We start from the raw sequence: 14,695 nt of genomic DNA on the forward strand, positions 1-14,695 counted from the left end.
TTCCGGACTGAAGTGCCTAGAACCGCTCGGCCACAGCGGTCAGCTTATCAGCTTACAAACCTGTTTTCTATGTACTCTGCTCCAATAGTTCCATCGATTAGTAGAAACTATTATTCTTGCCACTTACAGGTCCATTACATTTCGTTATGACCTTACGTCACAATGAGGACTGGCAACGTATTTAGCAAATGATTCCCAAATACGGTTACCTTCCCTGTGCGATATCGCCATGGAACCGTAATTATGCATCTCAGCAACGAGTCTAATAAGCGCATGCTGTTTAGTATCTCCATGCGTTATTATTATTATTATTATTATAGATGGAAGTGTAGAAACATTACGTCCATTACCGTTAGGGAAACAGTGTAATTTGTAAACGAATATTTCACAAATGGCAGTATCGGCATGAATCCTGCAGAACAGAAGATGTACGACAGGTGATGCGCATTAGGTGGAACAGCCCGCTGCCACTAATGACGTGATTATGCTGTATACCCTGTTTACCAGACAGGAACTAGTTGACAGCGGAGTAACGCGCCCGTGTCATTCATAAGCTCACCGTATTATTTTCTTTTTGTTTATTCTAATATAGTATTTGAGACGTATGGCATACACAAATCATGAATTTGGGGATGTGCTTCTAGCGGTTTGTGCACTTGATGATCGGGTTGCCGCTCGTGAATATACTGCTAGATATTCTGGTCGACGTCATCCAGACAAAAATGTGTTTCGTCGCCTGGAGCTTCGCCTTCGGGAGACAGGTCCTCTTCTTCCCCGCATCACGTGACAGAGGTCATCCGCTGACTCGCCCGACTCCAGCTACTAAGAAAGCTATTGTAGATATCATACACCAAGAACCCCAGCGAAGTACACGTAGTAGCACGGCAGCTGCGTGAATCGCAACGCATGGTTTTTGAAGTGCTGCACGAGCATGGGCTGCACCACTATCATAATTATTTAACGCAATACCAACATCTTGCAGACCGGCGTCTGCAGATAAAATTCTGTGAATGGTTTCAACGGTACGAGGAAGCGAACGACTACTTCATAAACACTGTAGTATGGTCGGAAGAAACAGCTTTCACTCGTGAGGCTGTCTTCAATAAGCACAACGCCCACCTTTGGTGTGACGTTAACCCGCACGCCACCCGCTACTGGGGTTATCACTCGCTTTAGCATCAACGTCAGGGTCGGAATGTTGGTAGACAGGAGTTTAGGTCTCTACTCGTTGCCACACCGGTCGACTGCACGAAGGTATTATGCATTTATAACTATATATGACGGTAGTATCTGTGCCCGAAAGAACAGTTACCGTCGATGACCATGCAGCTTTGCTCGAAATGAAATGATAATCAAATAGACACCCTAGCTGCAAGCAGGCGTTGATACACTTCATTGGGGACATGTTGAAAATGTCCAAATGTGTGCCCCGACAGGGACTCGAACCCGGGATCTCCTGCTTACATGGCAGACGCTCTATCCATCTGAGCCACCGCGGGCACAGAGGATAGTGCGTCTGCAGGGACTTATCCCTTGCACGCTCCCCGTGAGATCCACATTCCCAACATTTCCACAACACTACATTCGTAGTGCGCCTAATAGATGTTTGCCCATCATACTCATTACTCGTGGCAGATTAATCTACCAAGTCCCGTACGAGTTCGGGCATAGCGTGTGCGTTCGCATTTCCCTCAAACTATTTCATTCACGTACTGGATAAGTTTCCAGTACATGTTTGGCACAGGTTATGGTTCCAACATTATGGTGCACCTCCATGCTTTGGCATTAATACGAGACGTTATTTAGACAGAATATTTCCACGGGAATGGCTCGGACGGGTAGGTTCCACTTGTTTGGCCTCCGCATTCACTTGACATAAATCCCCTGCGTTTCTTCCTGTGTAGACACTTGAAGGACCACAACTGTTTCATTCCGCCAACACATGTGGAAGAACGAATAGCGTGTGTTCATGCTGCTCTTGTATCTGTGGATGCACCCACATTGCGAAGAGTCAAGAGCTGTATGATCCAGCGGGTCCGCAATGTCTGGAAGTGCAGGGCGTCTCTTTGAGCATCTGCTCTGAGGACAACGTATTCTTTTGCAAACGTCAGGCGGTCATTACAATGCACATTATTACTGTCACTGGTTGCTAATGTGTTACATATGAGCGGAGGTACTGCATCTACTACAAAACACTAGTAATACTGCTTTATTTAAGTGCGCAACAGTCTTTAGCAGCTAGAAATTTATATTGCTAGTAAATTCTGTCCTATGACAGGTGATTTGTTTCAACTGTCTATTTCTGACCTGTGTGATTACGTATTCGCTACGTTTACCGATACAAAACACTGTACTATGTAAACGTCGGATACATGTGCCTTACTAAACGGTGAATACTACAGTATTACATGGCAGAATGAAATTGGAAAATAAAAACTGGGTGTTGCGTGATGTCCTTAGGTTAGTTAGGTTTAAGTAGTTCTAACAAGGGATTCTCCCCATCGCACCCCCCTCAGATTTAGTCATATGTTGGCACAGTGGATAGGCCTTGACAAACTAAACACAGATCAATCGAGAAAACAGGAAGAAGTTGTGTGCAACTACGAAAAAATAAGCAAAATATACAAACTGAGTAGTCCATGGGCAAGAAAGGCAACATCGAGGACCGTGTGAGCACAGGAGATCCGTGGTCCCGTGGTTAGAGTGAGCAACTGCAGAACGAGGGGTCCTTGGTTCAAGTCTTCCCTCGAGTGAAAATGTTAATTTTCTTATTTTCGCGAAGTTATGACCTGTCCGTTCGTTCATTGACGTCTCTGTTCACTGTAAAAACTTTAGTGTCTGTGTTTTGCGACCGCACCGCAAAACCGTGCGATTAGTGGACGAAAGGGCGTGCCTCTCCAATGGGAACCGAAAACATTTGATCGCAAGGTCATAGGTCAACCGATTCCTCCATGGGCCGGCCGAAGTGGCCGTGCGGTTAAAGGCGCTGCAGTCTGGAACCGCAAGACCGCTACGGTCGCAGGTTCGAATCCTGCCTCGGGCATGGATGTTTGTGATGTCCTTAGGTTAGTTAGGTTTAACTAGTTCTAAGTTCTAGGGGACTAATGACCTCAGCATTTAAGTCCTATAGTGCTCAGAGACATTTGAACCATTTTTGATTCCTCCATACGTAAACACGTCTAATATATTCTATGCGACACTGGTGACGGCATGTGCGTCACATGACAGAAATATGTTGTCGACCCACCTAACTTTTACACTTGGCGAATGGGTAAAAAGATTCTTCTATAATGCCTGATTTAGGTTTTCTTGTGTATGTGATAATCACTCGCAAAAAGTGATGAAAACATAAGAGTTTGTCAGATAATAATTGTCTGAAAATAAAAAATTAAGCTTTTCACTTGAGGGAAGCCTTGAACCAAGGGCCTCTCGCTCCGCAGCTGCTCACGCTAACCCCGGGACCACAGCCCTCCTGAGCTCAGCCTGTCGTTGAAGTTGCCTATCTTACCATGGACTACTGAGTATGTATATTTTGCTAATTTTTTTCGTAGTTCCACACAACTTCTTCCTGTTTTCTCGATTGATCTGTGTTCAGTTTTTCAAGGCCTATCCACTGTGCCAACTTACAACTAAATCTGAGGGGCGGGGGGGGGGGTGCGATGGGGAGGTTCCCTTGTAAGTTCTAGGGGACTGATGACCATAGATGTTAAGTCCCATAGTGCTCAGAGCCATTTGAACCATTTTTGAACGATAGTGTACAATCCGACCTTTATCAAAGTCGGAAACGTGATGGTACGCATTTCTGCCCCTTACAGGAGGCATCACAACAACGTTTCATCAGGCAACGCCGGTCAACTGCTATTTCTGTATGAGAAATTGGTTGGAAACTTTCCTCATGTCAGCACTTTGCACGTGTCGCCACCAGCGCCAACCTTGTTTGAATGCTCTGAAAAGTTAATCATTTGCGTATCACAGTATCTTCTTCCTATCGGTTAAATTTCGCGTCTGTAGCAAATCATCAACGTGGTGTAGCAATTTTAATGGCCAGTAGTGTAGTCATTGTTTGAATTCTCGTGCCCTTTAAGGGAGCACATCCCACCTGTCGTGAACTGTTGATGTAAAAGGTTAGTTAGCTTCCTGAGTAACCAAACGTAGCCTCATTGACGACTCACCGTGCAAAACGTGTGTACGCGAGCGGCTAGGCGGGAAGCGGTGAATCATTTCTTGCCGTCCTCAACGCTGAGACTGGAGCACCAGTTGCGACTGCCCCCGGCGCAGCAGCTCTCCGCTGGTGCAGCTGTCCCTGGTAGTGCAACGCGCACGCGCGCGCCGCCGGCCAGCTGCTCCGTACCGTTCTCGGCAGCAGGACACGCGCGCCGCGCCCGCCTTCACATCCGGCGGAAGCTGCGGCCGGCACACCGCGGCAGAGCGCGGCCCTGCCCAGCCCGGGCACGGCCGGTCAGCCGTTGACGGCCAGGGTCGCGGCCGCGGCGCACGCCCACTGCCGGAAGTCGCGGCGCGCACCCGTCACTGGGCAAGCGGGAGAGCCGACGCACGTCTCGCGGCCTAAATTATACACTGAGGTGATAAAAGTGTCGGGACAACGACACTTATGGCGGTAGTATCGCTACACAAGAAATACACTACTGGCCATTAAAATTACTACACCACGAAGATGACGTGATGCAGACGCGAAATTTTACCGACGGGAAGAAGATGCTGTGATATGCAAATGATTGGCTTTCCAGAGCATTCACACAAGGTTGGCGCCGGTGGCGACACCTACAACGTGCAGACATGAGGAAAGTTTCCAACCGATTTCTCACACACAAATAGCAGTTAACCGGCGTTGCCTGCTGAAACGTTGTTGTGATGCCTCGTGTAAGGAGGAGAAATGTGTACCATCACGTTTCCGACTTTGCTAAAGTCGGATTGTAGCCTAGCGCGATTGCGGTTTATCGTATCGCGAAATTGCTGCTCGCGTTGGTCGAGATCCAATGACTGTTAGCAGAATATGGAATCGGTGGGTTCAGGAGGGTAATACGGAACATCGTGCTGGATCCCAACGGCCTCGTATCACTAGCAGCTGAGATGACAGGCATCTTATCCGCATGGCTGTAACGTATCGTGCAGCCACGTCTCTATCCCTGAGACAACAGATGGGGACGTTTCCAAGACAACAACCATCTGCACGAACAGTTCGACGACGTTTCCAGCAGCATGGACTATCAGCTCGGAGACCATGGCTGCGGTTACCCTTGACGTTGCATCACAGACAGGAGAGCCTGCGATGGTGTAATCAACGACGAACCTGGGTGCACGAATGTCACAATGTCATTTTTTCGGATAAATCGAGGTTCTGATTACAGCATCATGATGGTAGCATCCGTGTTTGGCGACATGTGGTGAACGCACATTGGAAGCGTGTATTCGTCATCGCCATACTGGCGTATCACCCGGCGTGACGGTATGGGGTGCCGTTGGTTACACGTCTCTGTCACCTCTTGTTCCCACTGACGGCACTTTGAACACTGGACGCTATATTTCACATGTGCTACGACCCGTGGTTCTATCCTTCATTCGATCCCTGTGAAACCCTATATTTCAGCAGCGTAATGCACGACCGCATGTTGCAGGTCCTGTACGGGCCTTTCTGGATACAGGAAATGTTCGACTGCTGCCCTGGCCAGCACTTTCTCCAGACCTCGCACCAATTGAAAACGTATGGTCAATGGTGGCCGAGCAACTGGCTAGTCACAATACGCCAGTCACTACTCTTGATGAACTGTGGTATCGTGTTGAAGCTGCATGGGCAGCTGTACCTGTACACGCCATCCAAGCTCTGTTTGACTCAATGTCCAGGCGCATCAATACCGTTATTACGGCGCGAGGTGGTTGGTCTGGGTACTGATTTCTCAGGATCTATTCACCCAAATTGCGTGAAAATGTAATCTCTCGTCAGTTCTAGTATAATATATTTGCCCAATGAATACCCTTTTATCATCTTTATTTCTTCTCGGTGTAGCAATTTTAATGGCCAGTAGTGTATAATACTAGTGCATTGTCACAGCTGTCAGGTTTCCGACGTGTTATGGCCGCACCACAGGGATTAACAGTCTCTGAAAGCAGAACGGTAGATGGAGCCAGACGCCTGGGACATTCCACTTCAGAAATCGTTAGAGAATTCAATATTTTACGCCCCACAGTGTGAAGTGTGTGCCGAGAATACGAAATTTCAGGCACTACCTGGCACCACGGGCATCGCAGTGTCCGACGGCCTTCACTTCTGTGTTTCAGTAGTCTTTGCTAACAGACTTGCAACATTGACTGAAATAATTACAGAAATGCTTATAGGACGTATGTCAAACGTATCCGTTAGGACAGTGCTGCGAAATTTAGCCTTCTTGGGCTATGAAAGCAGACGACCAACTCGAGTGCCTTCACTAACAGCACGACATCGCCTGCAGTGCCTCTCCTGCGCTTGTGTCCATACCTGTTTGACCCTGGACGACAGGAAAACCGTGGCCTGGAGAGATGAGTCTCGATTTTAGCTGGTAAGAGCTGACGGTACGATTCGAATGTGTCGCAGACCCCACGAAACTATGAACCCAGTTTCTCAACAAGGCAATGATCATCCTGGTAGTGGCTCCATAATGGTTGACTAGCTCCTTTGCTCCAATTGAACACACCACTGACTGGAGTAGACCATAAGCATCCCTTCATGGACTTCGTTTTCCGAAAAACGATGGCATTTTTGTAGATGACAGTGCACAATCTCACCAGATGACAGCTGTTCGCCATTGTTTTGAAGAAAATTCCAGACAGTTCGAGCGAGTCATTAGGCCACTCAGATCGCACGGTGTGAACCTTATTGAACATTTATGGAACACAATCGAGACATCAGTTGGTGCACAAAATGCTGTACCGCCAACACTTCCGAAATAAAGACGGCTATAGAGGCAACATGGCTCTGTATATCCGCAGGGGATTTCCAACGACATGTTGAGTCCATGTCACGTTGAGCTGCTGCACTACGCCGGGAAAAAGGAGGTCCGATATGACATAATGAGCTACCCCATGAGTTCTGTCACCTTAGTTATGGTAGGGTAGGAAGTACCCTCTGCCGTGTACTGCGCAGTGGTTATCAGGTGTGCATCGAGATGTATTTGTAAATATACGTCATGATGTAAGACGGGCGTTCAATACGTAATGCAACTCATTTCCCTTTTCCTGGCAAATTTCGATGGAAAAAAAGCCAGATTTTGTTATCGGACATCATGCAATATTTCCGCTTCAGTCTCCGTAGTTTCATGAAGTTCCGATAGGCGACGGCGCTAATCAGAATGGCTCCTGTAGCAGAGGTCCGTTCCAAGCAGAAGCATGTGATTGATTGTGTTTTGGCGGAAAACCAGAGCAACGCAAGTATTCAAAGGTGCTTGCTGGAAGTCTACAGACACCTGGCAGTGAACAAAAGCACGTTGAGTCGTTGAGCGAGGTGTCTGTCATCATCGCAACATGGCCGTGCAAATCTGTCAGATATCACCTCAGGAAACTGAAGAAACGACTTCAGCTTGTTCGTCGCCAAAAAAGTGCCAACGATCTTCTTCTTCTTCATGATAACAAAACGCTTCACACAAATCTGCGCATCTGAGAGGAACTCACGAGACTTCGTTGGACCGTTCTTCCTCATCTTCCCTACAGTCTGGATCTCGCATCTTAGATGTCCACATATTTTGGCCCAATGATGATTGCACTACGTGAGAAGCAGTACATGGATGATGGGGACGTTACTGGTACAGCAAGACGTTGGCTCCGACGGCTCCGATGGCATACAGGCCCTCCCAGTAAGGTGGCGTCCGCCCCGATAGCTGAGTGGTCAGTGCGGCGGTCTGTCACGCCAAGGGACTGGGTGTTGTGTTGTCCTCATCATTTCATCATTATCGGTGGAAGGCAATGGGAAACCACCACTGGAATCACTTACCTAGACGCTCATGCGGTGTACCTCTCTGACGAGGCTTCCACCATGAGAACACCTGCCGTAAGGCAGAACACAAAGTTCAAGTAAGGGGGCTTAAGGCCGTCACATTGAATGCAGATTCTTTTGGAAAACTAGGTTTTGTAGCCAACAAGTGGGAAATACTATGATGTACTGGAATTCTGAATAAAAACAGCGTGCTTGCAGAAACAAATATGTTGCATTACTTATTGAACATCGGTAGTAGTTTCATGACAAGCCACATGGTTTCAAGGCTAGTTTGTACGATTATATATGGTTTTAAAATAGTTTCCTACCTGATACTCAACCAAATTATTACTCTAAACTAATTAAGGCAAAAATTTAGACGCCTGTTGTGATGGATGTGACCGATACCGGTACCTTCATCCTCAAATCCGATACTGTGGTCCGCCTCTAACGACCTCCTCGTCAATGAGACATTATATCTTAGTCTTGCCTCTTTTCCATCTTCTCGATGAAGCACTACTAGTCGAATTTCTAGGAGACGATACTTCCGAATGGAAGTTGTATTGAAATGTTACTATTTCATACAGCGTACAATTTGTTGATTTACGAAGTTGAACAGACTAAGATGCTAATCGGGTGATGCGAAGGAAAGTTGCGGACATCGAATATACGCGACAATATCCTAGCAGTGGGGAAACCGATTCGCAGCAACTGTAGAATTTCTGATTGTGAGAATGTTGACACAGTAGTTCGTGAATAGCTTTACGACCAAGATACTGAAAGAACGCTATGAAATTCCAATTGTGTATTACAGAAAGTTAGTGACTATTTTGAAACGTAATGTCATATATCTCTACCACTTTGAAGTGTATCACAGCTTTCAATAAAAGTTTCTTGGTGAGCCACAATAGTGTGTAACATACTTTTGAAGTCTCTTTATACATTGTTATGGTATAAACGAATATTAGTTTTTAATCACTATTGACTGGGAGCACTACTGAAACGGAACAGAACCGAGTTTTCGGAAGTCATTTCATTAGTACAGACTGGTTGAACTACACCTAGATAGCGTTTTATGTTTAAGTTTTTATATATTTATATATTTTCCACTTATTACACTCAATCAAATCCTGTATCGAAGAAAGTATCTCGCAGATTGTATGTTACAAATATATTCATGATAAGGGGGAGATTCTGATTGGAATCATCAGGGGGAGATACAACTTGAACAGTAGTAAAACGCCGGGAATTGAGACACTAATAATAATACAGAATGAACTTTAAATCCGTGAGGTGTACAGTGTAACCTGCGTTCGTACATAATTAAAAATATTAACCGCTAGTGCTCGTGCTGTAACGAATTCTGTTGGGCATTTTAGGAGGTATCAGTGTGGCTGTTAAAGTATCGAGAGTGATCTTGAAATTCGCTTTTGTTGGTACCAAAGGGTTTCTGCGAAACACAAACATCACGGATCTCGTGCAATTAATTCTTAGTAAAGAAATATTTCCCAAAACAGTGAGGCGTGTTTGCGATGCGCTGTCATCCTTGACTGCTTACGTTCTTGCAAGAAGTATTCCGAATACTGTAAGAAATTTATGTTTCCACCTGTGATGCCCTGTGATCACCTCAAGCAGTGATTCCTGCCAGGATTCCATGTTTCTGCGTGCGATGTACTACAACCTTACAAACACAGCGTCTTGTGAGAATCAGCATGTGTCCAATAACAATGAAACAATTGTAAAAATTAATATATGATACTACACATTGATATGCCGCTGAATAAGAAAATGCTTAAAACTCAGATGATATCTTCGACTTCTTGTGTATTTCTGCGTTGCGAAACTGCTATCAGTACTACTGACAGTACAACGGTGTTACATGTATTAAACACTTTATTACTTCTCGTCCAGTTATTTTAGTCGAAAGTGATGAACGCTTTTGTATCTCCTTAGAAACATCAAGGTTTTTAAACTTGTTACGGCAAAACGATATAATCGTTTATTTAGGGAGTATTGAAATCGTACTTTCAACATTCGTGAATAGTAAACCTGAATCAAACCAATGATTTTTACAAAGTAGTTTGGTACACTGTGTTTCGTTATTAAAAATGGAAAGTGTAGTTATGCTATTTTAATGGAATTAAGGGGAAAACCCTCGAAGGTACATGAATTACGGATACTCTCTTCGTCTTGTTGAAGGCGGCGACGCAACACGGTATGAGTTGCATGAGACATCGAAACTATAGCGAATAACTCATGAGGGTTGGTCTGGGCTGTATCTGAAGCATACGCAGCCCTCTCGACAGAGTCTCAGAAATATTTTGGTCAGCTAGGCTGGTTCAGAACAAAAGCAGCCTTATGTCCGTGGCGTGTTCACCATGTCATTCTGAGTTAAATTGAAAACTGCGGAGTGAAACGATGTCCATAAGGACGCCATGAGATAACAAAGGAATGGCCGTACAGAATGTTTCCGAGCACTTACAGATGAGGAAAAATAGCTCCGTTCTCAACCATGTAAACTTCGCCCACAAGAAAAAGAATACTACTCGAAATGAAGCGCACCGGCCACCAACGTTGCATATATCGAGCCATATGAAGATCCCACTGTTACAGTTGAAGGAAAGGTTTACTGTTTTGTTAGTTGGTTGCCACGTTTCCTGTTCTTCTGCTTTTATCAGTTTGTTAATCGTAGTTGATTTCCTTTACTAGCGACTCATTAGACCCCCAAATTTTTATGAAAACATATTCAACAGCCAGACTCGCATAAAATATTTCTTTATTGCAGACAACCGGTTTCAACAGACTTTGCTCTCATCTTCAGGTCTTAAATTCTTTTTGTTGTAAAATATGTTCATCTTAAACTGAATCTCGGCACCAGATATTAAATGGATAAAAGTCATCACATTATAAAAGGTTTGTCATGGTTAAAATGTTTAAAAACCTAAAGCGCCATTAAATATTTCAGTTATGACAAACCTTTTATCAAGTGCTGATTTTTATGTATTTGACATCTTGTGCTTGAGGTTCGGCGTAAAATGAACATGTTTTATAAAGGAAAGGACTGAAGATTGTAGAAAAATCTGTTGAAACCGGTTGTCTGCAATAAAGAAATATCTTATGTGATATTGGTTGTTGAATGTTTTTTACAACTAAAACAGATCGCCCTTCAGTACTCTCTAAATGAGAAAATTTCACCAGTTTTCCAAAGTAACAGTGCAGTACATCTTGCATTCTGTGTTTGTCCACACAAGTCTTTGGTCAAAGAAGTCTGAGAAGCTGTAGAAGGTTTCCCTTGCCGGGGTTGGCAATAAAACGCAACGGTAAAATCACTGGCTGGTAACAACCAGGGGAGAGAACGTGGGCTTGCAAGCAGTCAAGGGACACTTGTGTTTTCGCAGCGCATGGTGGTGAATGCATGGGCAGTCGGTATACACATGTCCACCTGGGTCTGCGTGAAGGGTGGGTGTGTCTTCTCCATTTATATTGGGTGGCTATAACTAAACTGACGGTGTTCCGAACGCTCCAGATTGAGCTGTAGTGCTACAAAGTTGTTTCAGTCATACATTACTAATAGATAACAAAGGGTGTCATTACGTAACTCTTCAGTAGTAGACAATCAGACATCATCTGACTGCGAAGAAATGACATGTGGTGTTCCTCAATGTTCCATACTAGGTCCACTACTCTTTCTTGGGTATATTAATGACCCGTCATCTGTTACATTACCTGATGGCAAGTTAGTCTTACTTGCAGATGATACAAATATTGCAATAAATAGTAAATAAAATATAAATTTAGAAGGGGCAGCTAATCAAATTTTTACTGACATTAATAAGTGGTTCATAGCCAATTCACTATCATTAAACTTTGAAAAGACCCACTGTCTACAGTTCAGAACTTCCTAGAGATTTCCTTCGTGTGTGTATAAAATATAATGACATGGAAATAGGAGAAGTTGAGAGTGTAAAATTCTTGGGATTTCAACTTGATAATAAATTGGCCGGCCGATGTGGCCGAGCGGTTATAGGCGCTACAGTCTGGAACCGCGCGACCGCTACGGTCGCAGGTTCGAATCCTGCCTCGGGCATGGATGTGTGTGATGTTCTTAGGTTAGTTAGGTTTAGGTAGTTCTAAGTTCTAGGGGACTGATGACCTCAGCTTTTAAGTCCCATAGTGCTCAGAGCCATTTGCACCATTTGATAATAAATTCAGTTGGGAGCGACATGCTAACGAACTGCTAAAGCGCCTAAACAAGTCTTTGTTTGCAATGCGAATGATCTGAGACATAGGAGATACAAATATAAAAAAAACTGGCATATTTTACTTATTTTCACTCCGTTATGTCATATGATAATATATTTTGGGGTAACTCCACAGACCGAGAAAAAATTTTATGAGTATAGAAACGTATAATAAGAGTAATGTGTAGTGTAAATCCAAGAACAACATGTCGAAACCTATTCAAAGAATTGCGCATACTAACCACAGCTTCTCAGTATATTTATTCCTTAATGAAGTTTGTTGTATATAATACACCTCTTTTTCCAACTAACTGCTTAGTACAGAGTATCAATACTAAGAATAAGAACAATATACATAAAGATTTAAAATCACTTACTCTTGCCACAGAAAGGAGTCCAGTATTCAGCAACGCGTATTTTCAATAAGTTACCAGTAACCATTAAGAGTTTAGTTTCAGACAAACACAATTTATACATAATTTAGAAGAATTTTTGGTGGCCATCTCCTTCTGTTCTATCCATGAATTTCTCAACAAGTGCAGTAGACCATTTTAATGAAAATATATTGTACATTAATTTTTGACAATATTTGGTTGTAACAGCCAAGTAACTACCTACTGTGTGAATGATGGATGTATGGAAAGCAGATGTAAATCTTAAGTCTGTAAATAGTGGAAGTTTAATTTTAAATCTTATACATAATTTGACTGTTCTTAACTAAGGATCATTGAAATGATTAATTTACTTTAATTTTTTACAATACTTGGTTTTAATAGACAAGTAACTAGCTACAGTGTGAATGATGGATTTAATGAAAGCAGATGTAAGTAAATCCGTAAATATTAGAAGTTTAATTTTAATTCACGTACATAATTTTACTGTTCATTGAGTGAGGATCATTAAAATTAATGAAACTCAAGTTTTTCTAATTTCATTTTTGTAATGTGTTTATTTGACATGTTTCACACCCAGGAGAATCCCCTCTTTTGCGGATCTATGGAATGAATAATTAATCAAATCAAATGAAATCAAATCGTCGCAGGTTGCTCAAATATCGTAGGAATGCTCATTAATAGGAGCGCTCGCAGAGTATGCTGAAACTAATGGTTTCTCTTTCTGCCACTAGACGAAACTCTTGCGCTTTAACCAGTCAGAGTGTATTGGGGGGGGGGGGGTACAGAGAAAGCGGAGGAACGGACTAATACATGATAACGATGGTTCTGGCAAATATATTTTGGTATGATCACAAGTTACAACACGTCTTCAGTATAGTTTCCCGACTCAGCAATGTGCTGCGTTCCTGACAGGCCTTGGTCGGCGTAATCAGTGTGATGTGTCGTCGTATGTTTTCATCTGGATCGGGTGGAAACCGGATATGTCCCTGATAGACATGATATTTCAGATACGCCACAACCAGAACTGACATGTATTTAGGTCGGGGGATCTGGAAAGCCAAACATCTTGAAATTGTCTAGAGATGACGTGGTTGTTACCGAAGATTTTTCGAATCAAATCTTTCATCTCTCAAACGGCATGTGGTGTCGCTGTATCTTGCTTGAAAATATTGGTATGGGCACAGTAGTCTTCTTGCAAAGCTTTAATCATGTGTTACACAACGAGGGCCTTGCAAGATGCATACGTCACTGTACAGCTAACAGGCAGATGAAGTGTCATGTTCTCGAAGAAAAGATGACTGAGAATGAAGGAACTTGCGAAACCACTTCACGCAATCATATAAATGTGAGTGCATAGGGTGTTCCTGCACAATACGTGGCGGAGCAGAACCCATATGCGACAGTCATATGCATTCACAGCCCGTGCTAAGTAAATTGCGCCTTGTCCGTCCAAAGAATATTCCCTAACCACATGTAATCCATTTCCACGTCTGTCAAAAAGCGGACGGCAAAGTTAGGGAACAGTAACCTATCCTGGGACTTCATTTGGAGCACATTCTGTACCTTGTAGGGATACCCGTGTAAAATGCACCGCAAAATCTTCTGAACGTTGACCGGGAGAGAGACAGTTCAAGCACTGGTTGCAAAATATGAGGAGTGTGTTGCCATGGGAACGGGTCACCTTCTTTTCCGTCCTGCACCACATAATGCACCTGTTTCTTCCGTTTTCTTGATCATATTCTATAGCTCATTTACTGACATGGGGCCCCTTCACAGCTGTTTCTCTCAGCGATATTCCCACAATGCAGCGCTGCTACTACTACCATTCTGATGAAACAACTGTACCATAAGTGAACTGTCTTTCTTCTCCATAGTCATTGCGTTTCGTGCGGAAAACTTCAACCTTCTTAACCCTTAACACCGAATGTCACTTCACAAAAGAAGTCAGCACGCATAACCAAGCGACAAACAGTATGCTAACGTCAAAACAGGAAACATTTCACGCTCTGATTGCTTACAGCGCTTTGTTCTCACCTGGTGTCGGAAAGTAAACTATCATTTTTTCATCATACTCCATGAGCGCATCAGTTAATGAA

Source organism: Schistocerca nitens, unplaced genomic scaffold (genome assembly GCF_023898315.1).
Source record: "Schistocerca nitens isolate TAMUIC-IGC-003100 unplaced genomic scaffold, iqSchNite1.1 HiC_scaffold_338, whole genome shotgun sequence".
NCBI lineage: Eukaryota > Metazoa > Arthropoda > Insecta > Orthoptera > Acrididae > Schistocerca > Schistocerca nitens.